Source organism: Camelus bactrianus, chromosome 13 (genome assembly GCF_048773025.1).
Source record: "Camelus bactrianus isolate YW-2024 breed Bactrian camel chromosome 13, ASM4877302v1, whole genome shotgun sequence".
NCBI classification, from domain to species: domain Eukaryota; kingdom Metazoa; phylum Chordata; class Mammalia; order Artiodactyla; family Camelidae; genus Camelus; species Camelus bactrianus.
This window is the reverse complement of record NC_133551.1, coordinates 67,787,845-67,803,901: the sequence shown is the minus strand read 5'-3', so window position 1 is coordinate 67,803,901 and position 16,057 is coordinate 67,787,845. Positions and strand designations below refer to the sequence as shown.

Below are 16,057 nucleotides of genomic sequence, written 5' to 3'. Positions count from 1 at the left end.
ATACAACATGAAAAGCTCCAGGTCTGGCAGCTGAAACCCGACTTGCATTGCCACAATAAAGAGGATTGGCCTCTCCTCCAGTTTCCAAATCTAAGTCAATTCACAGACCCAGGAGCCCTTGAGAGGCTATGTCCCCTTGAGTAAGGAGTCTGCATTATTGCTGCAAATACTGTAAATATTCCTTCACCCCCCCCCCCCCCGCCCAGGGACCTGGGGCCATTTATAGAGTGATTGTGCACTAGGGGAAAGGAAATTCCCAGATGGTTCTGAGATTACTGGGCATTGGTTCTGAATACACATGAATTCTAGGGGTCTACAGTGCCACTCTGGCCCGCCTGTAAGTCAAAGCGGGGGCTTATGATAGGTGATAGAAAGAATCTTGGCTCCCGTCTGATTCACAGTGTGCCCAGTCGGTCGATGGACCCACCTGGAGGTTATTTCTTCAGTTCCTGCATCAATAATTAGAATAAGCACACTTAGCAAACCTGTTTTTTTTTTTTTTTCTGCCTCCTTTCCAGCTTTATTTTATATGTATGCAAGTTTTTGGAAGTTAGCTTTACAATTTAGTCTTTAGGTGACAATAGTCTGTGGAACTGTGACATTTGAGGAGTAATGAATGCAGTCAGTGATGACTCGTGGGACTGTTGGTTTCATTTTATGGAAAGGAAGAGAATGTCTTTTGTAAGAACAATAGCTGTGTCTTCTTAGGTAGAAATATGGTGTCGTGTTGTTGTTCAGGAGTTCAGCTGTGTGAGAAGGGTTCGCGGGAAAGCTGAGTCATCGAAGGGGTGGAGTGTGCCAATTGTCTACGGTTGCATCTGCAAATTCATCCTTCTTGCCTGCTGGGTGAAAATTGAGCTGGGCCCTTTAAAATTTTTTCCCGGTTCAGCCGGCAAGTTAAGCTCCGGGCAGTAGAGGGCGCTGGAGAGACCGCGCGGCAGGAAAGGCTTCTGCTTCCGGGTTTCCATGCGCTCACAGGCAGGCTTCTGCAGCGCGTGCAGCCTCCCCAGCGCCTGGCTCCTGCAGTGCACAGTGGTAAGTAGCTCCCAGCGCCAGCAGCTCCCCCAGCACCCCATTTTAGGCAGTTTTGTAGTGGGGTGCCTCTGGTGAGACACCTCGTGTAAGCAGCTTATGTTGCAGCCTCCAGGGCAGATTTCTGGTAAGTCCCGCGGGTTGGATTTCTAACGGGTTCCACCCGGGTGGCACTAGACCGGCTTTTTTGCATGTCGTGAGCCACAGGCGTGCCCTGTTCAACAAAGTCTGGACAATAGCCCTGGAGGGTATGTGAGTGTGTATACTTCCTTTGGGATTCTGCCTCAGCCGCGGTGGGCCGGGGGTGGGGGGTTGGGGGGGGGCGCCTCCTTGGGCAGTCTCTCATCCTGAGGTCGCCGACGCTTTCTTGGAGGCTCTATGTCAGCCCTTGGGGGCTTCTTCCTCAATGCTATTCTCTGGAGTTCTCTTTACTTTTTTTTAGCCAGTCCGTGTTAATTCAGTCTCCTAGTATAGTTAATAATTCTTTATATGGAACTTGCCCTGTTCAAATTACTGTGTGGTTTTTCCCTCCTGATTGGGTGCAAAGGAATACACATTGAATGCGTAGTTTGTTTATCCATTTTCATGTAGATATTTCCAACTTGGGGCTGTATGAGTCATCTATGCGTATTCTCAAATGGGCAAGGCTTTCTGTGTAAGATGTTTTCGTATCTCTTGGATAGATACCTCGAATGGGGTTCCTTTGTGAAAGCCAGGCTAAGGGGCTTTAACTTTGTGTAGAGGGTGCTGAGGAGTTACTGGAAGTTTTGTGGGTCTGTTTTTTTTTGTAATAGCAGTGGTGGGATTTGATGTGGGTATTAGAAAGATCGCTTGGCCTTGTGTGAGTGGGATGGGAGGACACCAACTTAAATTTCCCAAGATGAAGGTGGCAGCTCAGCCTAGTGACTCTGGCTCGTGACGTTGCTCTCTCATTTGTTTTCGAATCTGTGAAATGGGAATGTTCACGTGCATCTATAGGATGGGTGGCAGGACTGAACAGGCTAGTGCCATGGGGCACTCGGCACGGTACTGGCATGGAGTTGGTGCAGGGGTGGGGGTGGCCAGCACGCTGATATTATTAGGTATTTAAGCCAAGATGTTCCTGCTTCTCCCTGGCACTGGCTATCGTGTGTCCAGAGGCCAAGAGCCTAGAGGGGAGGGCAAAGTTTTCAGCATCTTGCCCAGAGGCAGCTCTGGACCTAGAAAAGGCAGAGTACAGCTGCCATTTGCTGCCCGGCGCCTGGTGCTTTCTGATGCCTTCTTGTCGCTTCCTTCTGGGTGGTGGCCTTGGGTTCCAGGCTTTTTGCCCAGCCCCCTGACAGTCACCTCAGCTGGCATCCTGCCAGCTGGATCCCCGAGCCACTGCACCCCAGCAAGTCAAACGGCCATGATTAGTCAAATAAAATTTCCATCTGTTGAGGAATTTATGAGAGTTATTACTGGCTATGAAAGCGATCGGAGGAGAAGGATGGATCTGAGGGGGTAAGTGCCTCCAATTATGTGCGGTAGTGACTTTTAAATAAGGTTGCAGATGTCCTTATCGGAGTGAGCCAGATCCCCGGAGCAGGCTGGGCCGGAGGTGGCTGGGCTGGTGGGGGCCGGTTGGTCACTGCAGAGGGAGGAGGAAGAGGGTCCTCTGCATTTAAACCTTGGGGGGGTGTGGCATTTAGAAAGATCCTGGATACACGCTGCAGGTGCTTAATGAATGCACGTTTCTGCTTTCCCTGCTCCCCTCCCTCTTCCCCTGGGTCTGGTTGAAGGCAACACTCTTTCTAGGCCGGGTTCTTGCTCTCAGGCTCCAGGTGACCAGTCCATGTGACCTTGCTGGGGCTCTAGATGACTTGGGAATGTGGACCCGGTCTTGTTCTGATATTAATATATGGCTTTTCTCGAGTGCCTGACTCGCTTTAACTCCTCAGCATCTGGGGATGGAGGTGACGGCCCATATCTTGGATGGGAGGGTTTGGGGAGGGAAGGGGCTCATCTGTGGTCACCTGGAGGCCAGGTTCTCCTGTGTTTTTGGAGAGTCATAGCTTTAGAAGTCCAGGCCCCCACCTTCACCCTACTTGAGATGCTGAGAGCAAGACTGCACTTCGGGTGCAAACTTGTGCTCCTGATGGCTGGGGTGAGCTGGTGGGGTTGGTGGTCTTCCTGGAAAGGACTCAAGCAGGACTGAGGGTGGAGGTGGACTGCCCTACTCCAGAGAGAGTGGTTCACAGGGTCTAGACCCTCAAAGGTGGGGCTTGGGCCTGAGGGTCTGAAGGCACACAGTTCCCTGACTGCGAGGCCAGGGGTCTCTCCATGGTCACTTCCTGTCCCTCTCCTACCTCCCCTGCCCACCTCCCCATCAAGTGAAAACCAGCACCCCCACCATCCTGAGCTCTCGGGCCCTTTAAAACCAGGGGCGCATGCCCAGGCCCCACAGCTGGCCCCGCTTTCATTCCTGGGCGTCGGTCCTGTTGAATAGCCCACATCTGTGCCCAGGAACCATCTGGATCCAGTCCTCCCCAGGCCCTGGCTCACCTCCGGGCAGGTAACTCTGGCCCTGGACCCCTTTCTCTCTGCCGGGCAGTTTGAGGGTGACCTTTTAGCAGGTGGGTCTGGAGTCCCCTTGTGCCTGACTCTGGACCCGTGGGGTGGGGAAAGGGGGGAGGACAGGCGCTGGCCGAGCCAAGGGCCTGGGTTGGCAGCATGAGAGCTGAGCCCTCTGGCTGCACCTGTGGTCAGGGAAGCCTTCTGCCCCAGTCTCCCCAGTCCACAGACTGGGCTGCGTGCGTCTTGGTCCTTTGGGCTGAGGGTGGCTGTGGAGGGGAAAATCTGGCAGTGATGGGGAGACCCCCAGTTCTGCCGTGGCCCCGTGACCTGGGCAGGTCCCATGAGTTCCTGGGGAGTCGGTTTCCATCCCTGTGAGCAGGGATGACAGGGCTGCCTTGTAGGGTCCGGGTGACGATGAGAGGGAAGTGTGGGAGAGAAACCCCTGGCCAGGAGCGGGTCTCTGATTCCTAGCTGGCCTTTCCGTGTCAGGCTAGGAGACCTCTGGGGATGGGAGGCTGTGGGGCTGGGGTGAGCGGAGTATCTCGGATTCTCCCTGGCACCCCACAAGGGGATGGAAGAGCCTGTGATGGGGTGGCCACCAGGAAAAAGCCTTGGTGCCTGTGGGCCCTGAACAGCAGCAGGACTTGTGTCTTTGGGCGAGCGTCCGTTGTGCTGATGGCTTCGTCCCTGCTGGGTTTCCTGGTGTCTCAAGTAGGGGGTGGGGGGGCCTTGTCGGTGCAGCTCCTGTGGTGGTCCTGGCTCTGCCCGTGGCACATGCGTGTGCACTCCTTCGTGCCCCCTCCCTCCCACGTTTGTTGATGTCAAGGTGGCCACACAGCTGTCATCATTCCTGCTTTCCGGATGATGAAACAGGCTTAGGGATCGGGGCTGCGGTGGAGACAGGGCACAGCTGGTTTCAGGCCTCGGAGCTTGGACCTCCCGTCACTGTAACATAGCATTTATGTGCTGAAAGTGCCCTCTTATGCCCGGTGCTGTACCAGGGACAGGACAAGCAAGGACAGCCAGAAGCTACCCGCGTGGCACCCCGGGTTGGCTGGGGGAGACAGACAATGAACAAGCAAACCCAGGAATAAAAAGATTTCAGATAACGAGCGGGCGGTGACTGCTATGCAGTAGATGAGATGGGTGAGCCGTGGGGGTGGGCAGGCGGTGCTCGGGGGCTGTGGTCTCAGAACGGCTCCCCCGAGGAGAGGGCATCCCTGGTTCCCTCACAGTCACAACTGCATGCCCCCCCCGCCCCGCCCCATGGTTCTCCCATCTCAGACTGGGGGTGGGGTTGCATCCTGTGCGCCTGGTCTCCGCCTGTCCTAGGCGTTGGGAGCCCGCAGGCCTGGAGCCCGGCAGCCCTGAGCTCCCCCCCGGCCCCTCTTCCCGGCCTCCCTTCCCCACTGTTGAGGGACCCCAGCCCCATGCTCTACCGCCCCTTGTCTCTGGCCTGGGAAGGGAGTCTGGTGATTTTCCTCCGGAAAGCCTGGTTTGGAAGACATAGTAAATCCCTCTCATGCTGCAGGGACTTTTCTAAGGGGCTGAGTCCATCTTCCCTTCCCAGTTCCTCCCGAGCTGGAGGCCTTCTCCATGAGAGGGTCCCTGGGGCTTTTGGGTTTGTGCCCATGCCTTGGGCACAGGAGGGCGTAGAGCAAAATGTTCCTTAGTCTTTTCCTTCATTTCCCCCCTGCCCCCCACCCCCGCCCCAAAGAACGGCCGTTGGGAGCCTTGAACTGACAGGTTTTCGGGGTGTGGCGCGGTGGGCGTCTGCCCTCAGGAACCCTGGGTTGAGTGGAGCCCTGCGCCTTCCCAGCCGATGACCCTGTGAGTAGGAGCCTCATGTTTCTGTTTGCTAAGTGGGAACGGTCACCTCACAGGGCCATCACCAGGGTTAATGAGACAATGGCACCTCTAATGCTTTCTGTCACGACCATCATGATTTTTGGTGATGTGTCCCCAACCCAAATAGCAAAGGATGGAAACAAAGCCACATGGCGTGGAGCTGAGTGAGGCTCAGGAAGCAGCGGCAGAGCCTGCTGAGGGCCAGCAGCCCCATGATGTGCGCACAAGCTTCTGGCTGGTCCCTCCCCTCAAGGGGGCAGCCATGGGGCTGGCTTTGGGTGTGGTCCTGTGGTCCTCCTTCCTGAAGGTCCCTCTGTCTTTCCCTGAGGGGCTGGGTCCCCTGTCCCCATAGGCTTTGGAGTTTATCAATGTCCCCTCCAACTCTGGACTTCCCTTCTTGACCAAGCTGGGCTGGGAAAGCGGGTGACCACGGCATGGTCCTGCCCACAAAATGCTTAGCTGAGTGCTGCGATGGAGTTAGCTTTGGGGCCTTGGGAGCACAGAGAGCGTGCTACTTCCCTGGGGTGGGGTGGGGGGAGTAGCAGGGAAGGCTTCCTGGAGAAGGTTACATCACGAACAGACAGAAGCCAGGAAGAGTGCTTTGTTGATGCTGGAGGGGCAAGTAGAGGGTGAGGAATGGTGAGCATTGGCCTGGGGGGAGCCAAGTCACGGAGGCCTTGCGTGTCAGGCCATGGAGCTTGGATGCCATGCCCAGGGTCCCGGGTGCCAGGGAAGGTTTGAAACAGGGGAGCAGTGAGGTCAGACTTGCTGTTTAATTGCTTTCACCTCTCTAGCCCAATAGTCTTTAACTGGGGGCATTTTTTGTCCCCCCAGGGGGCTTTTGGCTGTCATAACTTGGGGCAGGGATGCTCCTGACATCTAGTGGGCAGAGGCCAGAGATACTGATTAATATCCTCCCTGCCTGGGACGCCCCTCCCCCTACGACCATCAGTTATTGGGCCCCAAATGTCAACAGTGCCTGGCCAGTGTTGGCGCTCAGTGAAGTTTGGCTGAATGAGAATCTGGGGCCAGGCCAGGGCGCCTGGTGTAGAGTCAGCCTGAAAACTGGGAGTTTTCTTCCTCTTGGCATGTTCCCCCGTCTCTGAGAGGGGTGGACTCGGCTAGGCAGGCTCAAGCCTGGGTACCCTGGGCCCTGGGGCAGCGCTGTGACCACAGTGGCCCAGCCTCCCGTGGTCCCTCCATGGATCCCCCTCCCGATGCCTGTGTCCGTTCCAGCCTCCACCTCCTCGCCTCCCCGCTGTGGTGCCTCAGAGAATCCACCAGCCCCACTCAGTATGCAGTCCTAGCCGGCCTGAGAGCCTGGGTTTTAATAGCTGAATATTTCTTAAAAAAAAAAAACTCCACTTGTCTGGAGGCCCTCACCCCTGCAGCCCTGCCTGCCTGGCTCCCTGGGGGAGCTCATGCAGAAACTGATGTGTTAATAGGCCTGCGGCCTCTCCCGGCCTGGCTCTCACTTGGCCTCCTGCGGGAGCCTTGTGCTGCTCCTTGGCCTCTGCCTGCAGCCCAGGCTGGTGTCTGGCTTTGGGCCCCAGGTCCAGGAGGTGGGGGCTGGGAGGGCACTGTGATCTGCCTTTTCCTCGTTGTGAAATTCCTGGACCCCTTAACAGGGGCGGGCCCTGTGCTTGGCCCATGGCGAGCCTTTTTTTATTCAGTCCTCACAACCTCACGTTATAATGGGTGTGCTATTATTTCTCCCATTTTGCAGACCAGGAAGCTGAAACTTGGAGGGGTCACCTGTCCAAGGTCATACCTCAAGTGAGTGGTGGCCCTGGGGCCTGCACCCAGGTCGATGCCCAGGGAGCCTGCCACCTGCGTCAGTCTTTCCAGGCCTAGCAGGTTTATGGTGACTTCCCTTCAGTTGGGTAAAACAAGAAGCATCCCTGATCTGTGGGCTCCGAGGGCAGGACTGGCTTCCACAGCAAGAGCTTCCTAGCAGTAGGCCAGCCTGCTTCACAGTGTGATGGGTTTTCTAGTGAGGTGATGAGCACCCCATCACTGGGAGTATTCAAGCTGAGGCTGACAGCCATTGTTCAGGCAGGACAGAGAGGACCCTTCTCAGGTGTGAGGGGCTGCACTGGAAATTGTCTGAGATCAAAATCCTTTGTGTACATTAACTCATCAGACCCTCATGATAACCCCATGAAGTAGGCATGATAATTATACCCATTTGACAGATGAAGAAACTGAGGCCCAGTGAAGGGAGGTAGCTGCCTAGGCCCCTCTCCATGGCTGGCTCCTCAGCATCCTTTAGGGTTCAGCTTAGATTTTGCCTCTTCAGAGGGGTCTACCCTGAGCCCTGGGCCAATTGCACAAGCATCCTCCTCTTTGCTTCCTTCATAGTGTGTAGAAATGTGCTATCTCTGCTGCCCTGGAGGGTAAGGTCTCTGAGGACAACAGCTGCCTCATGGTGGGCACAGGGAGGGCAGAGCCAGCTGCTTAGACTTGACATCTGTGTTCTTAACCACTGGGCTTTCCCGCCACTGAGCTTGACAAGAGCTGTGAGTTCATTAAATGACATTGGCGTCCTTTCCCAGGGACCCTGATGTGAGGCAGTTTTCCCCAGATTGCCCCCACCCCAACTCCCAGGGAGTTAACTCTCACCCCCAGGTTTTAGATCAGGCAGAGTTCACACAGCAAGCCCTCCCGTGCAGTAATTACTATAATTTCCCCTGCATAACCGTCAGCTCTTGGATGATATTGTGACCGAAATGTAAGAAGCAGTGACACTCCTTGCCCTTGTAATTGAGGCTTTGGAAGCACTGCCAGCATCTCCAAAGGGAGCTGATGCTGGAAGCATCGTCACCTTTGGACTCTGGCTTTTTGACTTTGTGGCTGCCGGGCAGCTAGAATGACTAACGGGTGAGATGCATTGATTCACTGTCCCCCCGCGTTGTGTTCACATCGCTGGTCCAATTTGTTGTCTCATGGCAGCCCTGTGAGCTGGGATGGGTGCTCAGCCCTGACCTGTTGGGCAGAGAAGTTATGCGTCCCTCTAAATTGCACAGCGTGTAAGTGGCAGGGCCTGGCACCAGCCGGGGTCTCCTGCCCCCACACATCCTCTTCTGCCATCTCCCATCCCTTCTGCTCAAATGTCCCCTTAGAGAGGACCTCCTGATAATCCTTCACCCAGCTGACATTTGAAGAGCAGTAATATAAAAGCAACAGTCACAACCCTGGGCACTGATGACTCACCACGCACCACCCTCTTCCCCTTGAGTGTGCAACACATGCCGTCTTCCCAGCCTGCCGTGGTCAGGGCTCTTATTACCCCTAATTTACAGATGAGGGAACTGAAACCCAGAAAGGCTGTGCCGCCCGAGGGCAGGCAGCCGGGAGGTGATGGAGCTGGGGTTGGAACCCAGGCAGACCCCAGGGCCGAGCTTCTAGCCATCCTGCCACGTGAACTGTTCAGAAAGTCAGCCTTCCTGGATGTCCTCTAGTTTTTCTCCAGGGAGTTCATTCGTTCATTCATCATTCGGCCATTGCTTATGGGTACCTGTTGTGTGCCAAGTGTTATTCTAGGTGTTCGGGATTCAGTCTTGAACAAAACAAGGTTCCTGCCCGCATGGAGCTTCCGTTCCAATTGGGGGAGACAAACCACAAGCAGACAGATAATGCAGTTTCAGGGCAGGCGAGGTATGGGGAAAAAGGAGTTAGGACGGAGGATGCAGAGTGATGGGAGAGGGGAGACCTTAGCTAGAGAGCGCAGGGGTGGGTTAGAGACCCAAGGGAAGTAAGAGGGGAGCTATGGGAATGTAATGGGGAGGCAGTTTCAGGCGGAGGGAGCAGCGTGTGTTAAGGCCCTGTGGTCGGGCTGTGCAAGACACGCTCGAGGACCTGCAGGGAGGCTGGCAGGAGGTGAGGTCAGAAAAATAAGAATGGGGAGTTGCTGGGTGGTGGTGGTGGGTGGGGTTTGAGCAGAGGAATGACAGAATCTGGCTTCCACGGGGGAGGACAGGTTGTAGGGGGTGAGGCAGAGGCGGAGGGGCCGGCGTGGAGGCTGGTGCCGTGGTGCCAGGGAGAGATGGTGCTGGCTGCTTAGACCACAGTGGTGCTAAGGAAATCTCTCCTCTCTGTTTTTTCTGAGCCAGCTGACTTCTAAGCATCCTTCCCTCGTGGCTAAGACCTTCCCTGCACTCCTGGGGGGCTGAGTTTGGCTGCTTCTCCGCCCACGGGCCCTGGGTGCTGCTCTCTTGTGCCCGCTGGGCTGTCTTGTCCGTCGGTCTCTCCACGCATCGTACGTAAGCCGTTTGCTCTTTGGACATTGACTGAAGATCCGCGCATGCTGTGTTTATCCTACTCAGGTCGTCAATTTTTATTTTTGGCATCTGCAGAAGTGCCTGCTTTATAGGTGATCGGCTCAATTACATCTCACTGTTACCTTTATTTATTTTTTTTCAAGCAGGAGGTCCCCCCCCCCCCCCCGCTTGGCTTGTCGGCTCACTTGGATTCTGTTCGCTGACACGGGAGGAGTTAAGCTGCGTTACTTAAGCAGTTGACAGCTTGGCTTTTTCCCAAAAGCATGAGAGTTTTGGCCTCTCGCTATGCAGAGGTGGTGCCCGCGAGCCTCTCTGATGGGACCGGGTATCATTGGGTTCGGTTCTGGGAGGCAGATATGAGCACGGATGTGATATGGGGTCTCGTAGCAGGATCTGTTCGGAGGCCTCTGGGACCCCACCAGGATGGGTGGCCTCAGCTTCTAAGGACCTTACAGGATGGGATTCCATGTCCTGGGAGAGAAGGGCTCTAACAGAAGGGGCTTTGGCCGTGTGACCAGTCCTGGCTTGAGGACACTTAGGACTTTGAGATCAGCAGTCCCCCTAAGACTACATTTTGGAGGGGAGGATCAGCCCTGGACAGGAATTTGGGGGTGCTGGTATCAAGAGAATAAAGGATGGGTGCTTGGCTGCTACAAATACCTACTGTCCCCTCAAAGGCTCTCAGAGCTGTGTGAGCTGTGTCCTGGACCTTCACGATGCTAAAGACAGAGAGGGTGTCACCGTACAGACATTAGCCCACAGGACCAGATTCCCCCAAGCAAATGAAGGAGCCGAGTTCAGGGTGGTTAAAGGTTCCTGGGTCTGGGGGAGGTTGTGGAAACTCTGGGGCTGGCTGGGCCTTGAGGCCTGGGTGGGCTTGGAGAGGAGAGGGGAGGGTGGGGAATGTGCTCTGAGTGGGGCTTACCCCCTGGGCAGAGTCACGGAGGCTGGGATGTGCCTGCTGGGTTGAGTGGAGGCGGAGACCAGCTGGTGATTCACTCCTTGGTAGGGAGCGGGGAGTGCGACTGAAACTGATGGAACTGAATACCAGGCGGAGGAGGGTGACTGTGTCTGGCTGGGGAGGACCAAGGATGGGGCGGAAGTGGATTTTGAGGAGTAATGGAATACATTGCTTTGTGGAGCACCTACTATGTGTCTGGAGTTCTACTAAGTGCTTTGCTGTGGCCCTATCTAATCTGCACAGTAATCCTACCTGATAGTGCTATTACCCCTACTATACGGGTGACGAGATGGGCTCAGAGAGGTTAAGTGACTTGGCCAAGGTCACACAGCAAGCAAATAGAGAGGGGATTTGAGCCCAGGCCTGGCTGATGTTCTCTACTCGTCTGTGTTACAGAATCATCAGCTGTGAAGTTGGAGGCAGCCTGGCGACCTGTCCTGGGCTGTTGTCCCCATTCTTTTTCCTCCAGCCTTTTCTTCCTCAGTATTCCTATGCAGTATTGAGTGTGTCTGTGGGCAGGTAGGGGTGGCAGAATGCAGGGGGGTTGAGAAAGTTCTGAGGAGACTTTCTCCTTGTCCCTGCAGAACTCTCCTTCCTCCCTGCCTTCTCCCTGCAAAGCACTGGAACGAAGCTGGCAAAATTGGAGTCAGCGGAAAAATCTAATTTTCACCTTAGACACTTTTATAGCTGACAGACATTAACCCGGCCTCTAGACTTCCCTACCAGATGGGTCTGAGCTGAGTCCTGCCCCAGACATTGGGAGACCAGCTCTGTCATGGCATCCACTGTCGCATTTTAGGCATGACGTTTTCCCTCCATTGGCTTCAGTGTTTCCACCAGTAAAATGGGGGTGCTCAGGGTAGTGTGTCACAAATTCAAAAGCCTATGGAGACCCGCCAGAAGAGACAAAGGTGTGAAATGGGCCAGGTGCAGAAGAGAAGAGGGTGCTGGGGACATAGGGGCCTGGCGGGCACGTGCCTGCCTCCAGGGGCAGCCTCCGGTTAGGACCTGCTATGCAGGGTTGCTATGGCCAGAACTTTAGATTCTTTTCAAGAAAAGTCAGAACTCCGACTTGTGCTCTAAAATATTTCAAATTTTAAATGTTAGCAACTTCTTTAGAAGTTTGGGAAAGCGCGTGGAGGCCAGTAAGAGCAGCGCCGTGGTCTGAGGCTGGCTTGTGGGTTGCCGGCTCGCAGTGCCTAGGCTGGACTGTTTGGATTTCTTCCAGCTGGCTGAGATATGGCTACATTTAAAATGCATATAAATAAAAATCACATCTTTGCCTTCCAGATACATCAATTTGTATTTATAGATGAGCCCTGTGGTTTATAATGTGCATCTAAGTTCAGAGTTAATGATGGGGCAGAAACCTCTTTGAGAAACTTTAATCACAGATTAGGAATCCACGTGCCTGGACCTCTCCCTCTGGATGACTTCTGCCTCTCACGTCTATCTTTAATCCTTCCTGCTACAGCCATAGCCTAGACTAGTTTCTATGGCAACAGAGCATGCTACTTTCTCTGCTTCCTTCTCTGCATATTCAGAGAGAGAGCAAAGCGGGGAAGGAGGCCTTGAGATTTCCACCACCTGGACAGCAGTCCCAGGGCCTTCTGTTCTCTCCCTCTGTGAATTTGTGGGCAGCGCAGGTTTATCTGAAGCCAGTGGGCAGCCCCAGAACAAGTTTATTGGCTCTCATAAATTTTTAGAGACTTCTGGCAAGAGCTACCAACTGTGTCATATCTGCTGCTGTCCCTTCTGGTGGGTGCTTGTGGATCGATTTTTTTTTTTTTTTAGTACCCAGAGAGCAGTGGGTTTTTGGCCCATTTAAGGGTGGGCTTGGGAAAGGCCTAAAAGAGCCAGAAGGATTAGAAGAGAATCTTGGGGTCATAGTGGCCAATGAGCTGACTGGGTACTCTGGTCATTCCCACCAAGCACAGTGAGACCAAGAGGGCCTGTACGCAGGGGAGGGAGACGGCTCCACTGGGGCTCTGGTGTGTGAAAACTGTCAGCTCTGGGCTCTGGCAGGAAGAGTAGGGGAGTGGGTAAAGCTCAGAGGTGGGAATCGAATTGTCTGCATTTGAATCTTGATTCCATCAGCATGAGGCTGTGGGACTTGGGCAATTTACTTACCTCTGAGCTTCCTCTTCTCTGTAAAGATTGCAGTTACAACCTCCTTGTAGGTTGTGCTAAGGACTGAGATGATACAGTACAGCACCTTGCACGCCAGTCAGCACACTGTTCCTGGGACGGGTCCAGATAGTGAACATCTGAGGGTTTGTGGACGGTAGGGTATCTGCCAAACTCCTCAGCTCTGCTGTAGCAACTTGAAAGCAGCCATAGACAATATGTAAATGATGGACAGGGCTGTGTGCCAATAAAACTTTATTTTTATAGACACTGGAATTTGAATTTCATATACTGTTTATGTGTCACGAAAGAGTCCTCTTTTTCTGATTTTTTTCCCCAACCATTTAAACAGGCAAAAACCATTCGCGGCTCGCAGGCCGTGGAAGAACAGGCAGGGAGCTGGATGTGGCCCATGGGCCACAGTTTGCTGACCCCCGATGTGGAATACTGCCTACTGAGTGTTCGTTAAATGTTAGGCATTGAAATTACCTCTCTCTTCTTTATTATTCTTTACGTCCTAGGAGGGTGGATTGGAGGCAGTCACATATTTGGTCCAGAAAGAGATGACTTGGGTGGGGGAGGGAGGGTACCCAGTGACTGCACTCAGAGAGGGAAGATGGAGTTTGTCCCAAAAGCCCAATAGGGGTGTCCTCCCGGCTGATGGATTTTTGGCCCCGACACTGCTAGCATCTAGAGGTACCTAAAGTTGGAACAGGCTGCCCTGGGCGCACTGAGCAATTCCCACCAGACGTGCTCAAGCAGAGGCCAGATACCCCTGACACTCTGCTTCGGGGAGACTGGCTCACTGGGTGAGTGGACACCAAGTTGCGGGGTCTGAGCTGTGTTCCTGCAGCCCTGGTTGGAGGGGAGTGGGTGAGGGGAGAGTCTTTTCTTCTACGTTCCCCTTCCCAAATTCTCAAAGCACCTTGCCCTCTTGCCTCTTGAATAATCCAACGATGTGTATGGGTCCAGCATTGCCCCCATTTAACAAGTGGGTAAGTGGGGGATAGGGGACGAGCTGGCTACTTGGCTGGACTTGCCAGCTACGCAGGGAAGCATGGTGCGGTGGAGACACAGACTGTGGTCCTGGACCTGCTTCAGGTCCCAGCTCTGCTGTCTCCTACCTTTGTGATGCTGGGTAAAGAAGCCCCTCTCTGAGCCTCGATTTCCCCATCTGTAAAGTGGAGGTGTATTTTCTCCTTGACAAAGTGGTCATGAGGCTGAAAGGAGTTACTGCATGCCAAGGGCTGAGCGTGGTGCCTGACGCGCAATAGGGATTCCAGCTGTGCCTTCATGTTCGCCCTCGTCCCAGCCCCTGGACCCAGGCTGCGGGGGTGTCCTGAGAGGGTCCGGGAGCAGCTGTCCTTTGCGATGTGGCCTGACTACCTGCAGCTGGCTGTTTCAGAGTCCTCCCCTGACCTCGCAGTGCCAGCATCTTCCAGGGAGGGGTGGGTGTTAGGAGGCAGTGACCCCAGTCCCACCCAGCCTCCGTCTCTGGGCCTGGAGGGAGATGAGGCTGAGTCTGGGGCATTGTAACCACCCACGTGAGCCACCCCCCCTCAGGAGATGGGGCTGTTGGGTTGGGGGTCCTGGGATTCATGTGCTGGGCCTCCTACATGAATGACTCACATGGGGCAGTCCATGAATCCTCACAACTGCCCTACGAGGAGTGTGCAGTTTTTATCCCATCTTATGGATGAACAAACTGAGGCTGTGAGCCCAGGTCACCTGTCCAGGGCTATGGAGGAGGAAGTGAGAGAGTTGGGATTTGAACCTGAGTCTACAGCAAAAGCCTTTACCTCCCAACCTGACATCCCCACCTTCTTTGGTGATGCTGGCGCCATGGAGTGGAAAAAAGCCTTGATAATGAGAGTAGTCAACATTTTGGGTGGTGACTGTGTCTTGGACATTGATCTACATAACAGTGTAAGAGTCCATGTTCTCCTACACCTCTTAGTTTTGTAATCCTCACAACCTCTCTGAGCTATTCCTGTTTTATAGACGAGAAACCTGAGGCACAGAGAGGTTACGTACCTTGCTTGAGGTCGCAAAGCTAAGTGATAGAGCTGGGATTTGAACCCAGGGATTCTCACTCTGAAGTCTGTTCTCACTCAGCTCTCCTGCCTCCATTGGACACAGAAAAGGTGAGCAATAAACAAAGACTCAAGACTGGCTGGCGGAGGGAGGGGATAGCTCAGTGGTAGAGCACATGCTTAGCATTCACAAGATCCTGAGCTCAATCCCCAGTACCTCCATTAAAAAACAAACAAACAAACAAACAAACAAACAAAAAAACAAGACTGGGGCCAGTGTGAAGGTATTAGGAGATTGGTGAGTCTTGACCCGTCATGGACTTTATCTTCCCTCCTGTGTGATGGGGACGTGACTCTCCACCACACTGCTCTTGCCTTGAAGGATGGTTTGTGCAAGAGGAGAAAGGCCCCTTCTGCTATAACAGCCCCTCGTGCATGCCTCAAAATCATTGTGCTGTGCAAAATCCCACGATTAAAAACCACAGGGTTTATGGGAAAGTGGAGTTAGAGGCATAGCACTCAAGCACTTTGTCAGTGACACATAAAAAAATAGGAAGTAAATAAAATGGTAGCCTACTTTTATCCATATTTAAGGTGAAAATTTCATAAATACTAAAGTAAGTATAGCACTTCGTCCTGAAGGAGACAAAGTTTGCTTGTGGAAGTGTGTGTGCCACTCTCTCTAACTGCTGGCCGCCTGCCCTGTTCCCACACCTGCCACCAGTGGGCAACAGGAAGGGAGAAAAAGGGGTAAAGAGAGGAAACGGCAAGAGGGTGGAGAGAAAAAGTACAAACTTGGCCGAGGGGAATAGCAGGAAGGGTGTGAAGTTGCCCTGGGAAGCAGCGGGAGGAAGGTTGTGGGAAATCAGCTGGACAGCTGCAGCCCCAGGTGTGGCTGGATGGATCCATTTTCTAGGGAGGAGTGTGGCTCTATGTCCGCCTACCTGGCTCTGTTCAGCTGGGCGTGGTTTTCTATTTACTTAGTGCTTCTTGAGGATGAAATCTTGTGTAAGCAAATATGAAATCTGCATGATGCTCAAACTGTACCCTGATGCGGGGATTGCACTGAAACAGATTTGCGTTTTCAGAACGGGTGCTCTAGCAGCACTGAGGTACTTTGAAACGTCAGGAGTCAGGAGGGTCTTTTAAAGAGGGATTTCCTTGTAAGTTTCACCTCATCCCGGAGGGTGGGCTGTTGCTCCACAATTCAGGTCTAGGATGGCCTCTGGGACTTGAGTGAG

General features: G+C 53.8%; 1 protein-coding gene across 1 annotated transcript in view; it reads left to right on the top strand.

Annotated features, from left to right (window-relative positions):
* The first annotated feature begins 937 nt into the window (after window positions 1-937).
* Window positions 938-16,057, top strand: part of ACTL8 (actin like 8) — a 61,336-nt gene continuing 46,216 nt past the window's right edge. Inside the window, exon 1 of the mRNA XM_010957458.3 lies at window positions 938-1,035. The gene's annotated coding sequence lies outside the window, so the exon portion shown is untranslated. The remainder of the gene's footprint in view (window positions 1,036-16,057) is intronic.